The sequence below is a fragment of the Pelodiscus sinensis genome, chromosome 18, assembly GCF_052426305.1.
Source record: "Pelodiscus sinensis isolate ZL-2025 chromosome 18, ASM5242630v1, whole genome shotgun sequence".
NCBI lineage: Eukaryota > Metazoa > Chordata > Testudines > Trionychidae > Pelodiscus > Pelodiscus sinensis.
In genome coordinates this window covers 17,578,977-17,603,510 of record NC_143069.1, presented here as the reverse complement: position 1 = coordinate 17,603,510, position 24,534 = coordinate 17,578,977, and positions in this window count along the sequence as shown.

Here is a 24,534-nt window from a genome sequence, read left to right as displayed (position 1 = left end):
GAGACCGTCGCACTTGTAATTCCTGGGGCCTTCACGCACTGACAGGGCTTGACTTGATCGGCCAGCTAGGGAGAAAGAAATAAACAGAAGGCAGAGGAGTCACCAAGAGATCAGAAGACCAGCACGATGCCTTATAGGCCGTTCAGCTGTGAAGAGTCATAAAGACAGGGCAGGTGATGCTAACCTGAGTTAGTCCATTAGCTGCGGCTAGGCTGGGCCACGAGAGGAGAGACAGGCCACGAGAGGAGAGACAGGCAGTAAAACTGCAGCTGTCAGACCACAAGGAGGACACGGAGGTTTCGAAACCAGCTCAGAGAACAGGGCTGGGGTAAGATGCAACCCACCTAACACTGTGATCTGGCCACTTTGTGTTTAGATCCTGCTGCCCATGCCGCCGAATTCTAAGTGGGGACTCAGGCAGCAGGATCCAATTTTAAATGATTCACGGCTCATGGTTACCGCAGGGGCAGGAGCCACGAGCCCTTTAAAAAGCTGTAGCCACGCTGGACAGCTGCCAGTAGTGGCAAAGCTGTGAGCTCTTTTCTGTGCTTTTAATTGAAAGCCTCAGCCGCGGAGAACTCTGAGGGTGGGCTAGTCCACAACACCGCCCCTTCTGCCTCAGGCTCCTCCCCTTCTGTGGGTGGAGCCGGCCTATGACCCCATACCAAAATCCATTAAGTGGCCCCCTTCTGAAAATTATCGCCCAGCCCTGTCACAGAATCATAGAAAAGTCTGAGTGGAAGGGACCATGATAGGTCCAGTGTTTCGCAAACTTTTTTTATAATGTACCCCCTTTAAAAAAAAATTTGTAAGTACCCCCAGTACCTACAGTTTTCAGACACACACAATTTTTTTTTACCGTTGCAACACATTTGTTTAAACAACTGCATCGTAGCCGGGCGGGCGATGGCATTTTTGGGTGTAAAAGGTACAAAAAGAATAAAGCGCTGTCAAACTGAAAACTAAAATTCAGTTTTCTCCAAATTTCAGTTGTGTTGACGTGTCCCCCAGACATCTCTTGAGTACCTTTAAGGGGACTTGTACCACTGGTTGAGAAGCACTGATCTAGTCCACCCCTGCACCGAGACAGGACCAAGCATGTTTGTCTCACCTCTTGGCTCCTAGGACACGGCTTGAACTAACGCACTTGGAAAGACATTATCGTTTATACGCCCAAAGTGCTTTGTCTCAGGGTATTACCATAAAATCTAACTGACCAAACTCCGACCTTTCATTGCCGTGTCACTTGGCCAGCCACAGCCTCACACGCCTTCGGCATCGATCTTAAAGCCTTCGTCACGCTTTTACACACCTGTGCTGACACGCTTGTGAGCCAGGCACACTTGTGCGACACGTCCCAAAGCACTTGCTCCAGGGCATTACATCGCACTTGCCTGCCTTTGATGGACAGGGAAAGGGAGACCTGAAAGGCCTCTCCAAGGTCACCAGCGCGAGAGTGAGCGCAGAATTGAGGAGCAAGGGTCTAACACACAACTCTGTGCCTTAGTCACTAGGTGGCATTAGATTAGAACCCGGGAGTTCTTACACCCAACCCCCTGCCCCCTCCACTAGGCCATGCTGCTGGCCTCCCGCCTCTCCCCCAGGGCTTGGAGACAGACGGGAGGCTGGAGCCAGCCTGCGCAGAAGGGGCTGTAACGCTTACAGCTCGTTCATGACACTGCCCCTGCGCAGCCCCTCTCAGATCCACACTCGGAACCCACAAGAAACACCCCAAGAGCAGAGATGAAACCGCCACTCACCTGCAGCCCAGCTTCCAGGAAGGGCAAAGCAAAAGCGGCGCTCGCGGATTCCAGCCCAGCCTGGCACCTGCTTCCTGAACTTTGGCCCCTTTCCTCCAAGATAGCAGGAGGCTGCTCTGGGCCTTTTGTGCCCACGACGGGGCAGAAAAGCAAACTCAGCTGTTGGTTCCATCTTGCGGGCAGAGCCCCGGCAGACAGTGGCAGGCGGGGGTATCGACTGACCCTCCAACCCAGGATATTCCCCCCACACCTGGATTCGCTTCCTAGTCATCCCCATCTCCCTGCACGATCCTTGTTTCTCATCCCGCCGGTCCGAGAAATTGTCAGAGCAGGTTGATCCCGACCTTGCCAAGGGCTTAGGTTACATCACAAGGCTTTGCCGCCACAGCTGGCTTGGCTTGGGTGTGTGGCAAAAGCCCCCCCCCCGCCGCTGGCACAGCTATTCTGGCAAAGCCGCCAGGGCAAATGGCAACTCTGCCGAAAAGCATCTGCTGGCTTTAAGCTCCCTGCGAGCTGTTCTCATCGCTCAGCCATCACCACCACTGCCCTGCCTCTGTCCTGCTCCTCATCCCCGCCCCCACTCCTATCCCCTGCTCTCCTCCATCTCCTCCCCCTTCCCTTCTCCTGCCCCTCCCCATTTCCACCTGCCCTGCCCATCCCCGTCCTCTCCCTCCCCCCGTCTGTCCCCCTCTTATGTGAGGGCTTTGCTGGAAACGCCCCCCCCCCCCCAAGCCAGGGAGATCTCCCCTCCGGGAACAATTCAGCCCCCCCATCTCGCTCCCTCCACTCCACAGTATTTCCTCCATTCCCCACAGTTGAAAATTGAGCTCCCCCATCCCCTCAGGTGACAGTCGGGCTCCCCCATACGCAGCTGCCTAGGTAGGCACCTCCGCAGCCAGAGCCTGCCCCTGGCGCCCACGTCCCCTCCCCGACTGCCTGTCCCAGGCGACCACCTGAACCTGCGTCCCCCATTCCCTCAGATCACAGCTCCCTCCCTGACCCTGCACCCCCGGACACCCCTCCCCCAGGCCCGACTCCTCTCTGGCACCCGCACCCCCTCCCCCAAACCCTCTGCTCCCCCTTCACCCAGGTCACAGCTCCCTCCCTGACCCTGCACCCCCCCGACACCCCTCCCCCAGGCCAGACTCCTCTCCGGCACCCGCACCCCCTCCCCCAAACCTTCTGCTCCCCCTTCACCCAGGTCACAGCTCCCTCCCTGACCCTGCACCCCTCTAGAGCCCCTCCCCCAGGCCAGAGTCCTCTCCTGCGCCCATACCCCCTCCTGGACCCTGCACCCCTATCCACCGCCCCAGATCATACCCCCCCCCTGCACCCAGGCTCCACCCCTAAGCTCCCTTCTGCACCCAACCACCCCGTCCCAGACCCCAAAGCCCTCGGTAGAAATGTGGCCCTTGATCAGTTGCCAAAATGGCCCCCCCATTACAAATTATTGACCAAGCCTGATCCAAATGTTTTTTGAAACATTGTTTAATGAGAATGTAAATACAATTCAATACAATTGGGAGGGTTGGGGGGAGGGGGACGCAGCTGCTGGCTCCTCAGCTCTTGCTGCTCTCACTGGGTGTCTTCCTGCTGCAAGGGAAGCAGAATCCGTCACATTCATCCCTGGGGACTCAGGGGAACTGGCCCCCCAGCATTTCCACCCTCCTCCCCCTGCTCTCTGGTCACCCCACGTCAGGCCCGCAGGGTGAGCTCCTGACCCCCCCCCAGAGCTCCTGACACCTCGGCCCCCTCCCGCCTCCTAGGACAGTTTCTGTGTTCAGAGCCTCCCCCACCCTCAGGGACGCTCGCAGGGGCAGGAGGGATTCTGCCAGCAGGGACGTGGGGTGGGGGCAGCCTGAGGAAAGGGGCGGGGGACTCCCTGAGGGGATGGGAAGGAGACCCTGGCCCTGCCCCACTCTCCTGATCTGCTCCGGCTGCTCACCATGTATTCCAGGAGCTGATGGGCCTGCCCATGCAGGGCGTGGGCCAGGACCAGCCCGGCCTGGCTGGGGCGCCGCAGGGGGGAGCGGGCAGCGAGCAGAGCCTTGTCCAAAAAGCAGTTCTCCTGCTCTGGTGTGAAGAGCTGCCCAAAGACCTGGAATCAAGAGCACAGGAGGTTTCAGCTGACGGCCCAGAGCCCGGCCCCAACTCCTGGGGCTAAAACAGCTTCCTCCTCCCCCAAACTCCCTTCCAGACCCTGCACCCAGACGCTCTCCTCACCCGGCACCCCAACCCCTGCCCCAGGTCACAGCTTCCTCCTGCCCCCAAGACCCTCCTACCCCCACGAGGGCCCCAGCCAGCCCCATCCCCGAGCCCTGCCCTGCCCTGGCAGCGCGTCCTTACCTCTCCCACCCTCACGCTGTTGCTGTGAGCCAGGACCCATCTTTCTTTGTAGTAGTGTCTGCACCACAGGTCCTCTGCCTGGTGGATGTTGAGGCCTGCAAGAGACACAACAGGGTCATTCTGCTGGCAGGTCTGAGCCCTTCCCCTCCCACGGGTCCCTGCAGGCATCCCTGGGCAAATGGAGGGGCACAGGGGGCAGAAGGGGAACACAGAGGGACGCATCCCCCCTTGGGCCAGTCTGGGGGAAAAGGGCTGGGTCCCCTCCCCCCGCCGCCGGCACCCTCAGGGTGTCCCTGGGGCCCAGGTCCCGGCTGGGTTCCTTACCCCTGTGGTGCAGGAGGAGTTGATACAGGCTGTGCACCCCCTCCCGGGCCAGCCGGCTGACGTCTTCGGATGGGTCCGAAATAAAAAGGCCCAGCTGGGCCACGTGGTGACCCATCCTCGGCCAGTCGGCGGAGTTCTGAGGGGAGAGAAGAGGGGGGGTCCCTCAGCATCCTGGGGCTGCACGTCCCATGCAAACGGCCGCCGAGGCAGGTCTGAGCTCGGGGGACGGACAGAGACACCTCCCGGGGCGGGGCGGGGCGGGGCCGGCCTTGCGAGGAGACAACCCTGAGCAATGGCCCCGACTGAAGGGTCACTCCGGGGGTGGAACAAGGGGATCCACTGACGGCCACTCCCCAGTCCCCAGGCCCAGTCCCTCAAGAGCCCCCCTGAAGGGCCCAGGGTCGCCCCTCCCCGGGGAAAGGAGAACGCGGCCCATTCCCGGCCCATTCCCGGCCCTGCCTCTGCCTCCCGGGGACGCTCCCAGCCCCGCGCCCTGCAGCCCCAGACCCCCCGGCTCCGAGGTCACTTACGTCAAACCCCGGGAGGGTGGTGGCGACTCCCAGCAGGGCCGTGGTGCTGCCAAGGGCCCTGGCTCGCTCCTGGGGCAGGCGGGACTCCAGCCAGGGGCTCAGGTGCTGGGGGGGAAAGAGGCAGGTCAGGACCCGTAGGGAGGTGCCGGTTCTGGGCAGAGCCTGGGGCTCCTCTCGGACTGTGCCCCCCCCAGCCACTGACACTGCTCCTCTCTCGGCCCCCCCCCGAGGAAGCAGGGACAATGGCCCCGTCCCCCCCACGGGGCTCACCTCCATTATGAGCTGCAGCCGGGCGGTGTCTGGGGACTCGGCGAGGAGGCTCGCCAGTAGGGCCTGGAGGTCGTAGGGAAGGGCCCGGATGAACTGCTGCAAGACAAGGGGGAGCCCTGGGTCAGAGGGGGGTTGGGGAATCCAGGCCACCCGCTGGCTCCGGGGTCCAGCCTAGAGCAGGGTCTGAGCCGCCTCGCAGAGCAGGGAGGAGCCAAGGCTGGGCATGGAAGGGACGGGCCCCCCGGGAGAGCAACGGGAAACCTGGAGGGAAGGATCCAAACCTGCAGCTTCTTCCCTCCCTCTGCCCCCCCGCCTCCTCTCTGGAGCTCCAGCCCAGCCCGGGAGCAGGGCCCAGAGGGACGTACCTGCGTGTGGATGGGCTCCTGCTGCCAGTCCCCAGACACTGTCTGTCCCACGGCCGCCGTCAGCAGGGGGCTCAGGAGCTGGGCCCGCAGGGGAGGCTGCAAGGTGCTGGCAGGAGAGAGGGGCAGAGACTGTTAATTCAGCAGCAGGAGACAGAGACTTTCCCACTCCCTGGCCAGGGGATCTGCTCTGGGGGGAGTCGGCGGGGGCGGGGGGGTCGGTACCTGAGGCTGCAGGCGGCGTTGAGGCAGTCGGCCAAGACCAGCGGGGGGGGCGAGTCCTCCATGATCTCCTGTGAGACCCAAGGAGACAAAGGGGCGTGTGAGGCTGGGGCCCCCAAGAGACGCTCACGCGGCCAGCGCCCCCACCCAGCAGGATCCAACCCCACTGCCTCCCGCTGCCCTGTAGCCCCCCTGCCCGACACAGGGCCCCTCCCAGCACCCCCCTCCCAAACCGGGACCAGCTCAATCCTTGTCCCCAGGCTGTCTCCTGCCCCTCACTGCCCTGGTGACCAGCCTCTGAACCTCCTCATCCCTGCTCCCCATGCGCATCCCCAGCAGCCCGCTCGGCTCCCTTCCAGCCCCCCATGGCCCGGGGAGACCCCTCCCTGTCCCGAATCCCCCTTCCTGTCCGGCACCCCAGACCTGCCCCATTTCTGTGTCCCTCCCTCCTCCAGCATCCCCACCCACCCTCCCCATGTCCACCTCCAGCCCTCCTGGCTCCACCCATCCCGTTTCCAGCACCCCCACCCGCCGCCATGGCCCAGACAGACCCCTGTCCACCCCACGTATCCCCTTCCCTCTTCCCGGCTGCCGCGACTCGCTTACAACGATCCTGGCCATCATGGTGTCCTTGCAGCAGCGCGGCGCCAGGGTGTCCTCGCCCCTTTGGAGGGCGGCGAGGCAGGCGAGGGGGACGGCCAAGAGGAACCGCTGCAGGGCGGCTGGGCTCTGCACCCCAGAGAGAGTCTGTGAGCCTGGGGCCTGCCTGCCCCCCACGGACAGGTGCAGGGCTCAGGTCTCCCAGGAGTGGAGGTGGGAGCTGCTGGTTGTCCAAGCACCCACACTCCCCCCCCAACTGCTGCCTCAGGCTTGTGGGGGCCCAGCTGGTGCATGACAAGAGCCCCCAGCTTGGGGGGTCCAGGTCATGCAGGAGAAGGGGCCCCAGGGGGATCCCCAGGGACAAGCCCCTCCCGGAGGGGGGGGGGACGTGCTGGGAAGGGGCCGGACAATCTCGGGTCCCCCCCGTGTGGAGAAGGTTCCTACCGTGTCCCGGGTGTGGAGCTGCTCTTCGATGTCGTAGATGGCCCCTTCCTCCACCCGGGAGTCCACCCGCTCCTGGCAGAGCTCCGCCGAGGCGCAGGGGGGCTCTGTGCGGGAGGGAAGGGACCAGGGTGACTCTAGCGGCCAGCAGGGGTCACGCGCCCCCATGTCAGGGACCCAGGGCAGGTTGGGCCCCACACGCCCCTCGCAGGGACCCATCCCCCTGCCACCCTCACATCTGCCAATGCTCTCAGCAGAGCCCCACCAGGAACAAGAGAGCCAAGCAGCCCCCGCCCCCATCCATTGCTCAGGGTGCGGGGCAGACACTGGGGCTGCCCCCCCCCCCCCCGGGTACTGGGTGAGCCCCTGGGCCCAGCGTGTTCACGGCCCCTCACCTGGGTCTGAGCGGCTGCAGGAGGTGGCCCGGCTGCAGCTGGAGGCCCAAGCGCTGCTGCTGACGGACCTGGACCCACAGCTGCAGGGGCTGGTGCGGGGAGCGACGGGCTGGGGGCTCCCGGAGACTGGCAGGTCCCCGGGGGCCGGGCAGGGCGATGCCCCCTGGTGGTAATGGGGGCTGGGCTCCCGGGGCAGGTGTTTCTCTCCACAGAGGAGGCCCCGGAGCCACCCTACCCGGCTCCCCCGCTGGGCTGGGTCCCGCCTGCCCAGCTGCCTCTGGAGCCAGGTCCGGGGGGGCCTGGCCGGTGGGCGAGTCGCCCCGAGCTGGTGGGATCCAGCTTCCCCGCCCGCGGGGACGGAGAAGCTGCTCCCCACCGGCCCTGGGGCCATCTTCAGGGCTTTCTTGAACCACAGCCGAAAACGTTTGGTCATGCTGGAAATGAGGGGAGCAAAGGGGAGCTTGGGGCGCAGCCTGATGAACGAAATCCAGGGGTTCCAGCTCCCCAGAGCGACTGCCCCCAGCCCCCAAATGGCCCCTTGCTTATCGGTTCGGTCTTGCACAGGCACTGCAAGGACCTGAGGGTATGTCTACACTACCCCGCTAGTTCGAACTAGGAGGGTAATGTAGGCATACCGCACTTGCAAATGAAGCCCGGGATTTGAATTTCCCGGGCTTCATTTGCATAAGCGGGTAGCCGCCATTTTTAAAACCCCGCTCGTTCGAACCCCGTGCAGCGCGGCTACACGGGGCACGAACTAGGTAGTTCGAACTAGGCTTCCTAGTTCAAACTACCGTTACTCCTCATTCCACGAGTCTCCTGCCCATCAACAGCCCCTTCTTGGCCAATCAGGGGAGAATCTAAGGTGTGGGGGGTGGAGCGTTCTCCCCAAAGACACCGGCATAGACTTGTTCCAGCCCCACCTCCCCAGTCCCCACAATGGGGGCTGCATCCCCCACCCCACGGCTCCTGCAAACCACCCCCCGTCCTTCAGCTAGTCTGTTGGGTCCCAAGCTGGGGGAGGCAGCAAGGGAAGGTCACAGAGGAGGCAAGAACAGAGCAGAAATGTGGGGGGATGGAGGAAAAGGGAAACCAACCAGGAGAAAGCCCCAGTGGCGCTAAGGACGCAGCCCAGGTGAGGAATCACCTTCTGGCCCTTGACCGAGGGCTGGGCCTGCCTGGAACCCAGCCGGCCCCGGGCGGGATCCAACCCCTGGGGGCTCTTACCTTCGTCACAAAGGTGTCGGGATGTGGAACTCACAGAACGCGAATGAACCGTGAGGAGGAGACGCACCAGAGCTAAAGCAACCGGGGGTCTCCAAAGTCCCCTGGGCCCGCCCCCCGCTTTTATCAGCCTGAGATGTGGGTCCCTCTGTGAGGTCATCACCTCCCCACCTGCCCTTTGCCTTATATGCTGAGGGCTGCCCAAAGCCCCTGTGAGGTCACCGCCCCCCCCACCCTGCCAGGCAAATGTCCTGCCTCTGGCCACCCCCCTGGGAAGTTTGAGCCATTACTAGGGGTCCCTCCCCCTCCCTCATAGGCTGCTCCCTGCCCTACACTGCAGGCTTCTTGCACGAGAGCTGTTTCACGCCGGAGTTCTTGCGCAAAAGGTCTCGTGCAAGAGTGCCTCCACCCTGCCATAGGCTTTTGCACAAGAGCGTCCATGGCAGTGTGAACGCTCTCTTGTGCAAGAAAGCTCTGATGGTCATTTTAGCCATAAAAGTGTCTTGCTCAAGAAGCCCCTGGTGCCCGTCCACGCTGCCTTCTTGCACAACAGCTCTTGCACAAAGGGGGCTTAGTCATCGTCGGGAGAGGAATAACTCCTGTGCAAGGAGCCCTGTTCTCTGATGCTTTACTGAAAATTTACTTCTGCAAGAACACACGTAGAGTGTAGACGCGCCACAAGTTTTTTCGCAAGAACACACAAAAACAAGCCATGTGGATGTTTTCTTTTTAGGCAAAAGCCCCTTTTTGCACAAGATCGGTCGGCCTTTTTGCAGAAATAGGGATCTTGTGGGAAAAGGGGGTTTTTTGCACAAAAAGTAAACATCCACATGGCTTGGTTTTGCGCACAAACCCCGAGCACAAAAACGGATCGGCAGAAAATATGCAAATGACATTGCGTGTCATAGAGTCCCTCGTTAGCATATTTGTTGCCAAAAAAACTCGTTGTGTAGACGTAGCCTAGGAGAGAAGCGATCTCAGACACAAAGCCCTTCAGTAAGAGGGCATAGCCCTGGGGCGTGGTAGGAGACGTACGGCAGACATGGGAGGTCACTGTCCTAGCTATTTGGCACGGAGGAGGCCTCAGCTGGAGCACTGTGTCCAGATCTCAGGGCCATGCTTTAGGAGAGAGAGTCCAGAGGGGAACTATGAAAAGGGATTAGGGACGTTAGATATTCACTGAGTAGTCAATTAACCTCATGATTTCTTATCGGTTACTTGACTTTTCGATAGTCCCCAGGGGCCAGCTGTCTCAGTCCTGGCTCGCGCTGGGTGCGGGACCTACCCCCTCTGCGGCTCTGCATTTACAGTGAGTTAGGAGCCAGGCAGGCAGGCAGCCTCGCTCAGTTCCAGTTTGCACCAGGTCCAGAAGCTCAGACCCAGCCCCCAGGCAAGGGCTGCTGCCAGCTTGTGCTGCTGCCTCTGATACAGAGGCAGCAGTACGGAGTGCCAGGAGGGAACTGGTCTAAAAAGCACCTCCCCTTGCGACCTGGCTGCCTGTCACCCCACGCTGCTGCCTCCGTTTTTGGCGAGAGAGAGCCGCCTGTCTTGAGACACCGGTGGGGAGTCGGATTTTCAAAAGGCAGGTCTCTGTCCTTTGTGAGCCTTCCAAAGCGCTTCGGTGGGGGGAGGGGGCAGGAAGGCGGACGACACTCAGGAATTGTAGCACCCAAATCCACGGAGTGTTTCGCCAGCACCTCCTGCAACAGAGCCCAATCCCTGACAGGCTTTTAGGCAAGATAGATCATTTGAAAAAATGACAGACACAGGGTTTTCCGTCACCGCTCTCCCTTTCTTTTATTTCCCTGGGCTAACTGGCTTGTTCCTCTTTGGCTAAGGATGGAAGGGTATGTCTACACTACAATGTTAGTTCGAACTAACGGACGTTAGTTCGAACTAACATTCATAGCCGCTACACTAGCGCTCCGCTAGTTCGAATTTGAATCGAACTAGCGGAGCGCTTAGTTCGAACTAGGAAAACCTCATTTTACGAGGCTTAAGCCTAGTTCGAACTTACTAGTTCGAATTAAGGGCTGTGTAGCCCCTTAATTCGAACGAGTGGGAGGCTAGCCCTCCCCAAGTTTCCCTGGTGGCCACTCTGGCCAACACCAGGGAAACTCTATGCCCCCCTCCCGGCCCCGGCCCCCTTAAAGGGGCACGGGCTGGCTACGGTGCCCGTGCCAGGTGCAAGCCTGCTAGCACCCAGCCAGCAGACCCTGCACCTGGCACGGCACAGAGCCACCCACCCGATGTCCCCCAGCCCAGGCCCTCTTCCCGGGACCAGGCTGGCGGCTCCCGGAAGCTTGCCCTGGACCGCAAGAGGCGGGTACATTCCTGGGCTAGTGCGGACATCGTGGACCTCGTCCACGATCTTCGCACTAGGCACAGGAAAGTGGCCATCTAGGGCAGGAGAGCTGCCAGCCTGGCCACCCAGGAGCAGGTTTGCATGAAAATCAAGGGGGTCCACTGAGACCCCCGACCCTGAGCCCTGAGCTTACAATGGCCGTCCTGGGTCAGACCAAAGGTCCATCTAGCCCAGTAGCCTGTCTGCCGACAGCGGCCAACCCTAGGGACCGTGGAGGGGATGGACCAAAGACAGTGACCAAGCCATTTGTCTCGTGCCATCCCTCTCCAGCCTTGCACAAACTTTGGGCAGGGACACCACTCCTACCCCCTGGCTAAGACTACTCCATGGACCCAACCTCCATGACTTGATCTCCCTTCCCTTTAAACTCTGTTCTAGTTGTAGCCTTCACAGCCTCCTGCAGCAAGGAGTTCCACCGGTTAACTATTTGCTTTGTCAAGAAGAACAACTTTCTCTTACTAGTTTCAAGCCTGCTACCCAGTCCTTTCCTTTGGTGTCCTCTAGTCCTTCTTGATGGGAACTCAGGAAGAACTTTTCTGAATGCACCCTCTCCACCCAACCCCTGCTTTTAGAGACCTCTATCCTGTCCCCCCTCCGTCTCCTCTTTTCTAAGCTGAACAGTCCCAGTCTCTGTAGCCTCTCTTCATCTGGGACCTGTTCCCAACCCCTGATCATGTTAGTTGCCCTCCCCTCTCCCAGCCTTAATCTTCCCCTCTCCCACCTCCTTTTCCCAGTCTCCCCCAGTTTTGTTCAATAAAGACAGAGTCAATGTTGGAAGAAACGTTATCTTTATTTTGTACATCAATAAGAAGGGGGGCTAGGGAAGGGTAAGTGGAAGGAGGTGAGGGAGGAATGGGGTACGAGCCCCCGATGGGGAGGACTGGGCTGGCTCTGCAGGCTTCTGGGGGTGGAAGCTCTCCTGCAGCCCCCCGATTGCCCCCTCTCCCCAGATGGCAGCCTGCGGCAAGTGCAGCCGGGCTGATGGCTGAGTGGTGTGATGTGCCCAGTGTGGGTACTCCGGGCACTCCAAGCCAGGACTGGTTTTCAAGCGGGGCACCCCTTAGAACTGTCTGTCCGGGGTGGGGGTCGGGACCCTTTAAGCGCAGCCCTCGGCTAGCCTGAGACTGCATCTCCACGCTCTAAGTCCTCCTCTGATGCCCTGCTGGCACTGCTTCCGGCCATCCTTAAGCCCTGTTCAGAGTCCACTCAATGTGGACTTGCTAGTTCGAATTAGCAAAACTAGTTTTTAGTTCTAGACGCGTTAGTTCGAATTAGCTTAGTTCGAACTAGCGCTGTAGTGTAGACATACCCGAAGAGAGGAGCCAGCAGGGGTAGAATGAATTGTGTACCAGGTCCTGGAAACAAGAGCATCTCCTCCAGATCACCCATCCACACCTGAACTGTTTAAAAGCTTGGCTGCCAATAAAGACACCTTAGCTCAGCAAATGCCAAGCCAGGCACCTGTGTTTGGACACGAGGGGTGCACAGGGATGTGAGAACCAGGAAGGCTGATCTGTGAATTCACCCCCAACCGTCCCAGTACAAGACAGACGCCTGCGCCAACCAGCAGGGGTCACTGCTCCTCCGGTTTGGCTTGGACAAAGGTGCCCATCTGTTTGGTGTTCGCGTCTCGGAGCTGCGCCAGCTGCCTCTGGCCACGGCGGAGCAGATACTCGATGTGCATCACGTCGGCCCGGGGGATGCTGGCGTTCTTCCGGAACTCGGCCTGGATGCGAGGCAGGAATCCCGGCTTCTCCCGGCCGGCGCGCAGGAACTGCCTGTATAGGCTCAGGACGTGCTTCTGCAGCTTGCTATGCCGGGCCATGGTGCGCCTGGGGAGCCCTCCCAGGCCACGGGGGGGCCAGCGCCACGAGGCAGGGCCTGGAAGTGAACAGAGGCGGAGATGTTAGAGCAGCATCTCATTCCCAGACGCGCCTGTGCGGGCATTTCCATGCACTTTTCACCCCCACCTGCTAGGGTTACCAGATGGTTTAAAAAAAATACCGAACAGCAGGGGCCGGGGGGGGGGGGGGAGGGACTGGCTGGAAGAGAGGGGGTGGGGGGGAACCGGCCGCCGGGAAGCAGGGCTGGCTGGGAGGGGGCTGGAGGGAGCGGGGCTGGCCGGGGGGCAACCAGCCGTCGGGAAGCGGGTCTAGTTGGGTTGAGGACCAAGAGGTGGGGGAACCGGCCGGCAGCGCTGCAGAGATGTACCAGAGCCTGGGTCGGATTCATCTTTGGTGGGCCCTGGCTCCTAGACCATAGACACACTCGTTCCCCCCGCCCTCCCGGAGGCCCTAGGGAAAATGGCACCCCGGCCCTGTGGACATGGTGCCCTCTCTGTTTCCCTTGGCCCCGTAGGCACTAAGCTCCACTCCTGCCGCCCAACTCCTACAAGGCCCGACGGATTTCTCTGTGGCCCCCGACCCAAAAAAGGATCCCCCCAGCCCTGTGTTAGGGGATACGAGGGAGTCTGGCTGGGACGTAAGTGCAAATAACTCTGCTCTTAGCAGCTCTGAACCGATGGGCTCTGCCCTGTGCCCCAACCAAGAACCCTAACATAAGAACGGCAGTACTGGGTAGCCTGTCTGCTGACAGTGGCCAGCACCAGGTGCCCCAAAGAGGGTTGACCAAAGACAATGATCAAGCGATTTGTCTCCTGCCATCCTTCTCCAGCCTTCCACAAACAGAGGCCAGGGACACTATTTCTATCTCCTGGCTAATGGCCTTTTATGGACCTAACCTCCGTGAAATTATCTAGCTTCTCTTTAAATCCTGTTATAGTCCTAGCCTTCACAGTCTCCTCTGGCAAGGAGTTCCACAGGTTGACTACACCCTGTGTGAAGAAGAACTTTCTTTTATTAGTTTTAAACCTGCTACCCATTAACTTCATTTGGTGTCCTCTAGTTCTTCTATTATGGGAACTAATAAATCACTTTTCTTGATTCACCCTCTCCACACCACTCATGTTTTTATAGACCTCTATCATATCCCCCCTCAATCTCCTCTTTTCTAAACTGAAAAGTCCCATCGCTTTAACCTCTCTTCATATGGGACCCGTTTCAAACCCCTAATCATGTTAGTTGCCCTTTTCTGAACCCTTTCCAAGGCCAAAATATCTGTTTTGAGGTGAGGAGACCACATCTGTACACAGTATTCAAGATGTTGGTGTCCCATAGTTTTATACAGGGGCACCCTGAGTTACCAAACCACATGGCACTGCCCATTAAAAACCCACCAGGACTTACCCAGCATTTATATGCAGAGGTCCCGCACCAGCAGCGATCTGCACTGGACAGGAAACCATCCGCCCAGCACGCGCGGGAAATCACAGGAACCCAGCCTGGACGGTCCGATGCCCCAGCCCTGACAGAAGAAAATCAAGGTGTGCTTGAAGTGCCACGCCCACCATCCCTTGGTCCTCTGGGGCATTCGGCACATCCTGCTGGGTGAAAGGGCCGGTCACAGCTCCAGGGTCTGTCACACTTCAGGGCCTTTGCCAGCTCCTATTCACCGGGGTCAGGCAGATAATCGCCCCGAGCTTTCCCAGCACTTTTCAGCATCAGCTCTCAAAGGGGGGCAGCGTGATCCCCATGGGAGCAGGGGAATGTAAAAAAAGGAATGGGGCGGGGCAGGCAGCCAACGGCTTCTCCTAATTCAGTGGTCCCCAACCATTTGAGGTTTCCCGGCGCCAATGGGCGTGGCCGTTTGCCCGCAGGGCGCCCTGGCGCGGGGACCCCCATTGTGCACCTGGGGGCGGGGACCCCCCCATAGCCACATTGCCAGGCGGGGCCCCCCCATAGCCACATTCCCAGGGCCGCCCCCCCCCCAAGCACCGCACGCCCAGGGCCGGGCCCCCCGCCAAGCACCACGTGCCCGGGGCCGGCGCACCCTGCAAGTGCCGCGCGCCCGGGGCCTGCGCTCCCCCCATGCACCACGTGGCCAAAGCGCGGCAGCCAATCTGCAACGCCCCCGGGGCCGGCGCTCACTGTGCACCATGCGCCCGGGGCCAGCTCCGGCACCGCACATGCGCCACGTGCCTGGGGCCAGGCCAGCCCTGAGCAATTGGCGGGCGCATACAAATGCGGGCACCGTGTTGGGGACCACTGTCCTAATGTTAGCAGTGGGGACACCAAGTTCGGAAGTGAATGGTTAACCAGTAAGCCGGTTATGGTTAACCAGAGGGGGCTGGAGCAGCCCTCCACCAGCCATAGGCAGAGGGCACTCTGGCACACCACGGGTAGGGTTGCTCAGCAGTCACAGCAGTGTGCCACGGGGGTAGGTGTTGAGGCTGCTCCAAGTCCATCTTTAACACGTTCTATGTGTCCCATTTAATCGGTTAACTGGTTCAACATATTGTTTAACTGGTTAACTAATTAAATGAGATTTTACATCCCTGGCACCAAGGTGGCTAAAAGTAGGGTTGAACTGGGACTAGAAATTCCAGGATTTTGACTTTTTTTTCTGATCTCACACAGTTCTGCAAATAAATTCACATTTTGTTTAGATTTTAACTATTTTTAAATGTATTACAGTGGATTACGGAAGATAAACTTTAAAGAGAACATGGAGTCATTTCAGGAATGGAAAACTACATTTTAATGTTCTGAAATGGTGGAGTTTTCCCCTTCCAAACAAAAGGTCACTAAAATCAGTGTTTTCCAATGGAAAAACACCACCTCTGAAAACTTCCTTCCAGCTCTAGTTAAAACGGACGTATTTTGAAGTGTGTAATCAACCTCTGGAACTCACTGCAAAAGGATATTAATGATGGTGAAGGAAAGGGGAGGGAATCATAGAATCATAGAGCTGGAAGAGACCTCATAAGGTCATCAAATCCAGCCCCCTGCTCTAGGCAGGACCAATCCCAACTAAATCAACCCGGCCAGGGCTTTGTCAAGCTGAGACTTAAACACCCGCTGTGTACAGCCTGTCTGATCCCTTCTGGGGAAGCATGGGTGGGAAGAAAGAATTAGACAGGGTTAGACAAACCCGTAGGTCTTGGTTGACTTCGTCCTGCTTCAGGGCAGGGCGCTAAACTTGGGGACTACTCTAGTCAGACCAACATTTCAATCAATCTTGTCAAGAAACAGGCAAAAAAAAAAAAACCCCAACCCAAACCAGGGAGAAACACGTTCCTTGGTTTGTGAACACAGACACAGAGAACAGCTCCTTCCGCTGGGGGGGTGGGAATAAAGAAAATAATCCCTCGCCCCCTCCCCTTCCTATTTGGTCCTAAAGGATGAAGATTTGTGCAGGCTGCGGGGGCAGGACTGATACTCAGGGAATGGGGAGCATGGGAGAGAAGGGGGCAGCTTGCTTACAATCGAGGGGCAACCCCGTGTCTCGGGGCTGGCCCAGCACAGGCAGGATTTCTGCAGCGCAGGGGGACACGAGGTGAAACAAGCAGCGACTCGGCCGATTGGGGCTTGTTATTGTAGGGTCGCATTGAAGCAGACACTGGCACCAGCGTCGCCTCCAAGAGCGAGGGGAGCGCGCGGCCTGGTAACCCCGGACGGACCCGGACGTGGACCCCCCTGCACTGGGGGGCCAGGAGTCACCGCCCCCCGCCCCTCACCTCCGCCTCCTGCCTGCTCGCAGCTCCCGGGCCCGCGGCAGCAGCTGTGCCAGCCGGCTCCGAATGTTGAAACACCAGCAACATTAGCCCTCGCTTCCCATTGGCTGGAGGGCCCCAGGGGCGGGCGCAGGAAAGGGGAAGCTCCGCCCTTCGAGGGCCACGTGGGCCGGCAGTGGAAGTTGCAAGTCAGCTGGAGGAGAGAGGGGCCCGGCCCGGCCTGCGCACGTGGCTTTCACCGCAGCGCTCACCTGCCCTCACGCCCCACGCTCCTGCTTTTCCCTCCCTGCGTTGTTCGACCCAACCCTCACCCAGGCATCCACCCAGTTCACCCCGATTCTCACCCCTTTTTAAACTTGTTCCTAAGAAACCCCGATCGGTTCCTGGGAAATTCCCAACAACTCTTATCAGTGGTGCCTGTTACATACCAGCTGGGTTTTCCCTGTGATATTTACATACCCCCTGCCTCCTTTTTTCGCCCCTCCCATTTTTTCCTCCCCTGTTCATTTTGGTTCTGGACATACAACACTCCAGTCGTCTGAAGAAGTGGGCTATGCCCAGGAAAGCTCATGATCCCATTGACACGGTTTGTTAATCTTTAAGGTGACTATATGTTGTGTTTTAAGTTTTTCCTGTTACAGACTCACTCAGCTACCCCTCTGAAACTCGTGGGCTCTGTCTACACTGCAGGCTTCTTGCACAAGAACTGTTTTGCAGAAGAGTTCTTGTGCAAAAGGTCTTCCAGAAGAGCGCGTCCACACTGCCATGTGCTTTTGCAGAAGAGATGTGCTTTTGCACAAGAGCATCCATGGCAGTGTCGACACTCTCTTGCACAAGAAAGCTCTGATGGCCATTTTAGCCGCAGGGGTTTTTTGCGCAAGAAATTCATGTTGCCTGTCTACACTGCCGCCTTCTGGAAGAGCTCTTGTGCAAGAGGGCTTATTCCTCGTGGGGAGAGGAATAACTCTTCCGGAAGAAGCCCTGTTTGCTGATGCTGTACTGTAATACTTGTGCAAAAACACGCACGCAGTGTAGACACTCTGCAAGTTTTTGCGCAAGAACAGCTGTTCTTGTGCAAAAAGCCTGCAGTGTAGACATAGCCTTAGAGGGGCAACCCCAACAGTCATTACTAACAAGGAGTCCTGTGGCACCTTGAAGATTTATTTGGGCATCAGCTGTTGCGGAGGAAAAGCAGGTCCAAGTGTTTTTTACCCCTGGAAGCGGATGCCCAAATACACGTGTTAGTCTTTAAGGTGCCCCAGGGTGCCTCTGTTTAAACAAGTGGAAGAGAAGGGCCTGTGTGCACCTCATAGGATGCCAGGCTAGACTGAAGATCACAATGGCCCTCTCTGGCCTGGAAGTTAATGAATGGTTACATCTGGCCAGGCTGCCTCTCTTTATGCTTGCATTAACTAACTGGGTTATTTGCAGGTGTTGTACTCAGTCCAGCTGTGTCGGAGCGCCTGCTGCTGGAGGAGAACGCAAAAGTTCTGTTACCTGGTTTGTAAGTCTGGAGCCTTCTCTACTGCATCAGGTACAAGCCACCTGGCTCTTCGCTAAAGTTGCAGAGCCGAGTCACTATCGCTGGATGTGGTCTCCGTGCCCAGAGTCCCCAGAGACCACAAACCAGATAAGATTCGAAATCGCCCAAGCAGATTTTTTGCGTAACAACATGCAATAATAGTTGCCAGCGAACAGACTCAGCGCTGCGCCGCTACACTTTATGGAAGCCGTGGCAATGTCCTAACACCCACTGAGCACCATCCAGTGCCCCCACACAGTCAGCTGGTGAACACCATTTGAGGTGAACTTTTATATATTCCTGATGTATCAGGTTGCTACCCCCTGTTACCTGGTTACCGTCCCTTACCTTGCAGAAGGGGGCTTACTTCCTAGTCTTCATACTGTCAACTTACTATCTGTTATGCTGTCAACTTTGACCTGGTCCTGAACATAGGTCGGTATGTACTTTATTTGTGGGAGGTAAATGGTACCAAGATCTTCCTTAGGACAATCCACAGAACTACAGACCGGTCAGCCTTACCTCACTCCCCGGAAAAATCAGGGAGGGGATCCTCAAGGAATCCATTTTGAAGCACTTAGAATAAGGAAAGGGATCAGGAGCAGTCAGCATGGATTCACCAAGGGCAAGTCATGCTTGACCAACCTGATTGCTTTCTATGACGAGGTAACTGGCTCTGTGGACATGGGGAATTCAGTGGATGTGATATACCTGGACTTATTCTTGCCAGCAAGTTAAGGAAGTATGGATTGGATTAATGGACTGTAAGATGGATAGAAATTGGGCTAGACTGTTGGGCTCAATGGGTAGTGATCAACAGCTCGATGTCGGACTGGCGGTCAGTTTCAAGCAGAGTACCTCAAAGACCGGTTCTACGGTCGGTTTTGTTCAACATCTTTATTAATGACTGGATGAGGGGATGGATTGCACCCTCAGCAAGTTTGCCTATGTCACTAAGCTAGGGGGAAAGGTAGATACATTGGACGGTAGGGTATATGGTGCAGAGTGTCCAAGACATATTGGAGGATTGGGCCAAAAGAAATCTGATGAGGTTCAACAAGGACAAGTGCAGAGTCCTGCACTTGAATGGAAGAATCCCAAGAATTGTTATAGGCTGGGACCGACTGGCTAAGTAGCAGTTCTGCAGAAAAGGACCTGGGGGTTACAGTGGATGAGAAGCTGGATATGAGTCAACAGTGTGCCCTTGTAGCCAAGAAGGCTAATGGCATATTAGGGTGCATTAGGAGGAACATTGCCAGCAGATCTAGGGAAGTGATTATTCCCCTTTATTGGGATGTGGTGAGGCCACGTCTGGAGTATTGTGTCCAGTTCTGGGCCCCCCACTACAGGAAGGATGTGGACGCATTGGAGAGGGTCCAGTGGAGGGCAACAAAAATTATTAGGAGGCTGGAGCACATGACTTAGGAGAGGCTGAGGGAGTTGGGCTTGTTTAGTCTGCAGAAGAATGACGGGGGATTTGATAGCAGCCTTTAACTATCTGAAGGGAGGTTCCAAAGAGGATGGAGAGAGGCTGTTCACAGTGGTGACGATGGCAGAACGAGGAGTGATGGTCTCAAGGTGCAGTGGGGGAGGTGTAGGTTGGATATTAGGAAAAACTCTTTCCCTAAGAGAATGGGGAAGCACTGGAATGGGCTAACTAGGGAGATGGTGGAATCTCCATCCCTAGAGGTTTTTAAGTCCTGGTTTGACACAGACCTGGTTGGGATGATTGAGTTGGGATTGGTCCTGCTTTTGGGCAGGGGGCTGCACTCGATGACTCCTGAGGTCTCTTCCAGCCCTGGGATTCTATGATTCTAAGGCAAGGGACTTCTTTTATTTGAGAGCCCCAATTCCTTCAACAGCAGTATAGGTCTAATCCATGGAGCTCCTGAAGAGCAGCTCTGCATCCCTTTCTATGGCAGCCCAACTGTCCTTGGAACTGGTCAGACCAGTGTGACATCCCCCTGTGTAGGCATAATGAGCTAACGTGTCCTTCACTCCCATGCACCAACTTTGCCACTTATCAACTATGTTTTTAATTTGTTCCAAGGGAAAGCTGAATGAAGCCAAAATTAATGAGTGTTTTAACTTGTAACAAAATACAGGACTGTGTAGCACTTTAAAGACTAACAAGATGATTTATTAGATGATGAGCTTTCGTGGGCCAGACCCACTTCCTCAGATCCACTATTTGATCTGAGGAAGTGGGTCTGGCCCACGAAAGCTCATCATCTAATAAACCATCTTGTTAGTCTTTAAAGTGCTACAGAGTCCTGGATTTCGTTTCAGCTACACCAGACTAACACGGCTACATTTCTATCACTGTTCTAACTTGTGTTTCTGTTCCCAGGAAATGTTGAAACGGTAGATTCCTAGGGACTGTCAAGTAGAAAGATTGACCCAAATTAGTTACTTGTTTACTTTCTTTGGCTCCACTGGAATCTTACAACAGGGATTAACTAGCTCCATTCATATCTATAATTTACACAAACAAAATCTATGTTTAGTGACAGGTAAGGTTTCCTGAGCACATGTCTAACAATCCAGACATTTAAAATCAGAAGTTAGTGGAAGGAGGCTGAAAAAGGTGAGGCTTTCGAGAGAAAAATTGCCCGAGAAAGGGTTATTTTGAACTCCAATTTACTCTGTATCAACCCATTTTTCCATTAAACCAACCTAAAGTACTATAAATAGGACTCAAAGTTTATGTCCTATGTTTTAGTTTTTGTCATAAACACCACAAGAAAAAAATATAAAGCAAATGGGAAAAAAGGGAGGATGCGAGTTATGAAAAAGCAAACAGTTGATAGGAGAAGCTAAAATTGGGGGAAAAAATCTATAACCAGTAACATAAAGGATAATTAGGAAATGTTTAAATATATCGGGAACAAAAGAAATCAGAGGAATGGTAAAGATCCATTACTGTATAAGGCTGGTCAAATTGCCAATCATGATGAAAAAAAGAAACTTCAGCAACCTGCTTGGAATTTAATGCGTTGAACTACACACAAGCCATAAAGATTGGATGTCTTTCTAAAACATATGTGGTAGCTCAACCGAGGGATGTTAAATTGCGCTTAATCAGCTAATCCAGTAGTTGGTGGAATTTCCATCGACTACTCAATTAGTCAATAAGGGTATGTCTACATTAGTTCGTTAATTTGAGCTAGGTAGGCAAAGCAGGCAACCGGAGTTGTAAATGAAGCCCGGGATTTAAATAGCCCAGGCTTTATTTGCATGTTCCCGTCCGGTCGCCATTTTGAAATTCCACTAGCCCGAAGTAACTGCCGCGCGGCTATAGAATGAGATGTAACAGTTAATTCGAACTAAGGACTTAGTTCGAGTTACCGTTTCATTGCCACATGTAGCTGGCAGGAAGGGACCTCGAGAGGTCGAGTCCAGTCCCCTGCCCTCATGGCAGGACCCAGTACTGTCTAGACGAGTGTTTCTTAAACTTTTTAAGACCGAGGAACACCAAACAATTTTTTTTTTAATGAGGATTTTTTGTTGACTCCTGAGGTCTCTTCCAGCCCTAGGATTCTATAAATGTGCTTGGTACCTGTGCCTGGACCTTTATGCTTGATCTGGCTTATACTATTTCTCTTTCCTGCCTGCGGTTCCACTGAGCCAAAGTCTTGCTTCCTAGATTTCAGGCCTGTTGCTGTTTTTATGTTACCGGCCTTTATTCGGGCCTGCTGATTTTATGTTACCAACCCGCAACTTACTACAGAGGCAACTGAGTCCCAAAAAGGAGGAGCAGCTTGTTCAAAAACACAGCAAGCCAGTGGCAGCGCTAGGAATAGGACCCGTATGTCCCAACTCCCTGTCCCCTGCTGTACTAACCAGACCAAAATACTTTGACCACCAGGGTCTGAAGCCCCACAGACAGGGGCCACAGATGGGGAGGGGGAGAGGCAAAGGGGGCAGTTGTCCCGGGAGCTGATGATTTAAAAGGGTCCAGGCCTCTGGGTCACTGTATCGACTATTATGGCAGCCGCCACTGCCAGAGACCCGGGCAAATGAAATCAATCCTAGAGCTCTGTCTGGTGCAGGGTGGGTGGCGCTAAGGCCTGATTGGCCCTCGCCTTGCCCCTCCTACCTTTAGCTTTGCCCCTTTGAGGGGGTCTAGAGCCGACCCCCTCCCATACATTACCCAGGGCCCGACAACGTCTGTCACCAGCCCCGTTGACATGAATGTGCCCCAAATCCCTCAGACCCAGTACAGTCCCCCCTCCCCCCCCCCCCCCCGGATCCTTAATTCTTCTCTTGTCATCTGATTGCTTCAAGCATTGTTACAGGCTGGGGACCGACTGGCTAAGCAGCAGTTCAGCAGAAAAGGACCTGGGGATTACAGTGGATGAGAAGCCGGAGATGAGTCAACAGGGTGGCCTTGTAGCCAAGAAGGTTAATGGCATATTAGGGGGCATTAGGAGGAGCATTGCCAGCAGGTCTAGAGAAGTGATTATTCCCCTTTATTCAGCTCTTGTGAGGCCACATCTGGAGTATTGCGTCCAGTTCTGGGCCCCCAACTACAGGAAGGATGGGGACGCATTGGAGGGGGTCCAGGGGAGCTTGACCAAAATGATTCGGGGTATGGAGCACATGACCTATGAGGAGAAACTAGGGGATTTGGGTTTGTTTAGCCTGCAGAAGCAAAGCGTGAGGGGGGATTTGATAGCAGCCTTCAACTTCCTGAAGGGAGGTTCCAAAGAGGATGGAGAGAGGCTGTTCTCAGTAGTGAGGGATGGCAGAACACGGAACAGTGGTCTCAGGTTACAGCGGGGGAGGTCTAGGTTGGATATTAAGAAAAACTATTTCCCTAGGAGGGTGGTGAAGCACTGGGCTGGGTTCCCTAGGGAGGTGGTGGAATCTCCATCCCTAGAGGTGTTTAAGTCTCCGTTTGACAAAGCCCTGGCTGGGATGATTGAGTTGGGATTGGTCCTGCCTTGGGCAGGGGGCTGGACTTGATGACTCCTGAGGTCTTTTCCAACTCTAGGATTCTATGATTCATCCGTGCGATGTCACTGGAGTCGCAGGGAGGTACATTGTGGGCGAAAGCCCCGATCTTGCTTCTGGTTTTGTACAGGCGGCCGTGAAAGTAACTTTACAGTTTCTCACAGGTACTGTCCTGTTGCAGCCCAGGTCTTTGCAGTTCTTGCTGGAGCTGCGCACCAGGGCACTTTCACCTCTGTGTTCAGGATTCAGAGTTATCTCTTTTCCCAAAGATCTTCCCTGGAGCTGTTCAGAGAGAGCTTGCTCCCTCTCGCCACAGTCTCTCTTAAGGCAACCATGTTCTTCAGAGCCTCTGGCCTGACGTGGAACGGGACGGGGGACACCACAGAAGAGGCCAAATTCGCCGGGGGAAACACTCCAAGGAAATGGATGCTAAAGAGGGTCCATTCGCCAAGACTCATGTGCAGGGCCTCTTTGATTTCAGTGTTGTCACTGTAGACCAGCGCGCGCCCGTTGAGATTATGGTCCCTGAGCCTCTGTTTGTACAGCGGGACGTTTTCCTCCTTCAAGCCGATTGTGTCCATCTGGAAGAGAAGTGGGAGCACCCGTTAGTGCCGTGCATCTACTGAACATGTCGCCAAACACGTTTTTAGGAAGGGTCCGCTATAGCTCCCGAGAGGAACCTGTCTGGGCTTGCTCAGATTCTAGCAAACAAGGCGGGCCGGCCGGCTGTGGGGCCAGGTAGGGTACCCTGCACACCCCACTGCCGTGTGCTTGGATTCTGTTAGGGGCACCGCTGAGCAAGTTGGCACGGCAGGGGAAATAGCATGCTCTCTGCAGGCAAAAGCTAGCAATGCAGGGACCACTGGAGGGGTGTGTTGAAATGAAGAGGGAAGGTTTCCTGACCCTGCTTGTAGGCTGGAGGGAAGCATGCAGTCAGCCTGACGGGGGTGGAGTTGGGCCTCTCGACCTAAGGCTATATCTACACTGCGGGCCTTTGCAGGCAGAGAGTATGCTAATGAAGCACTCGTTAGCAACTTCTTGGCACTCATTAGCATGCTCTCTGCAGGCAAAAGCTAGCAGTGTAGACATAGCCTCAGGGTTCTTGTGTGTTATTCTGGATAAGGGGTATTACGCTGCAGGCCTCCAGCAAGAGTATTTATGTTTTTGCCTCTCTTCTCTCTGGAGTGCATAACAGACAGCTACGGGTCTCCCAGTCTTAAAACCGACCCAAGTCACTTCAGAGCGTAAAGGATGAACCCGGGGAGAGCCAGCCAATGGCTTCGGGGTTGGAGGAAAGAGCTCCAAGGAACCGAGTTGTTCCAAGAAGAAATGTTTTGTGCAAACCAAGAGTCAGGAGCAGCAGAAAGTGGGGGAACTAGCAGAACCCGGACTGTGGCCTTGCCCCCTACATCACCCTTTCCCCTCATCCTCACTCTGCCCATTCCCCCTCATGTGCCCCCCCTACTCCTGAGGCCTCAAACCCACACTGTGCCTTCCCCGAAAGCCCCCATCCCACACCGCCTGTTCCCCTCAACATCCTACCCCCACTAGTTCTCGCTCCTCTCCCTCGCACCAAATTTTTGAGTTCCCCAATGCAGCAGCCATGTGTTCTTGTATGTCTGAGGATATGCCTCTGCCGGTTCGT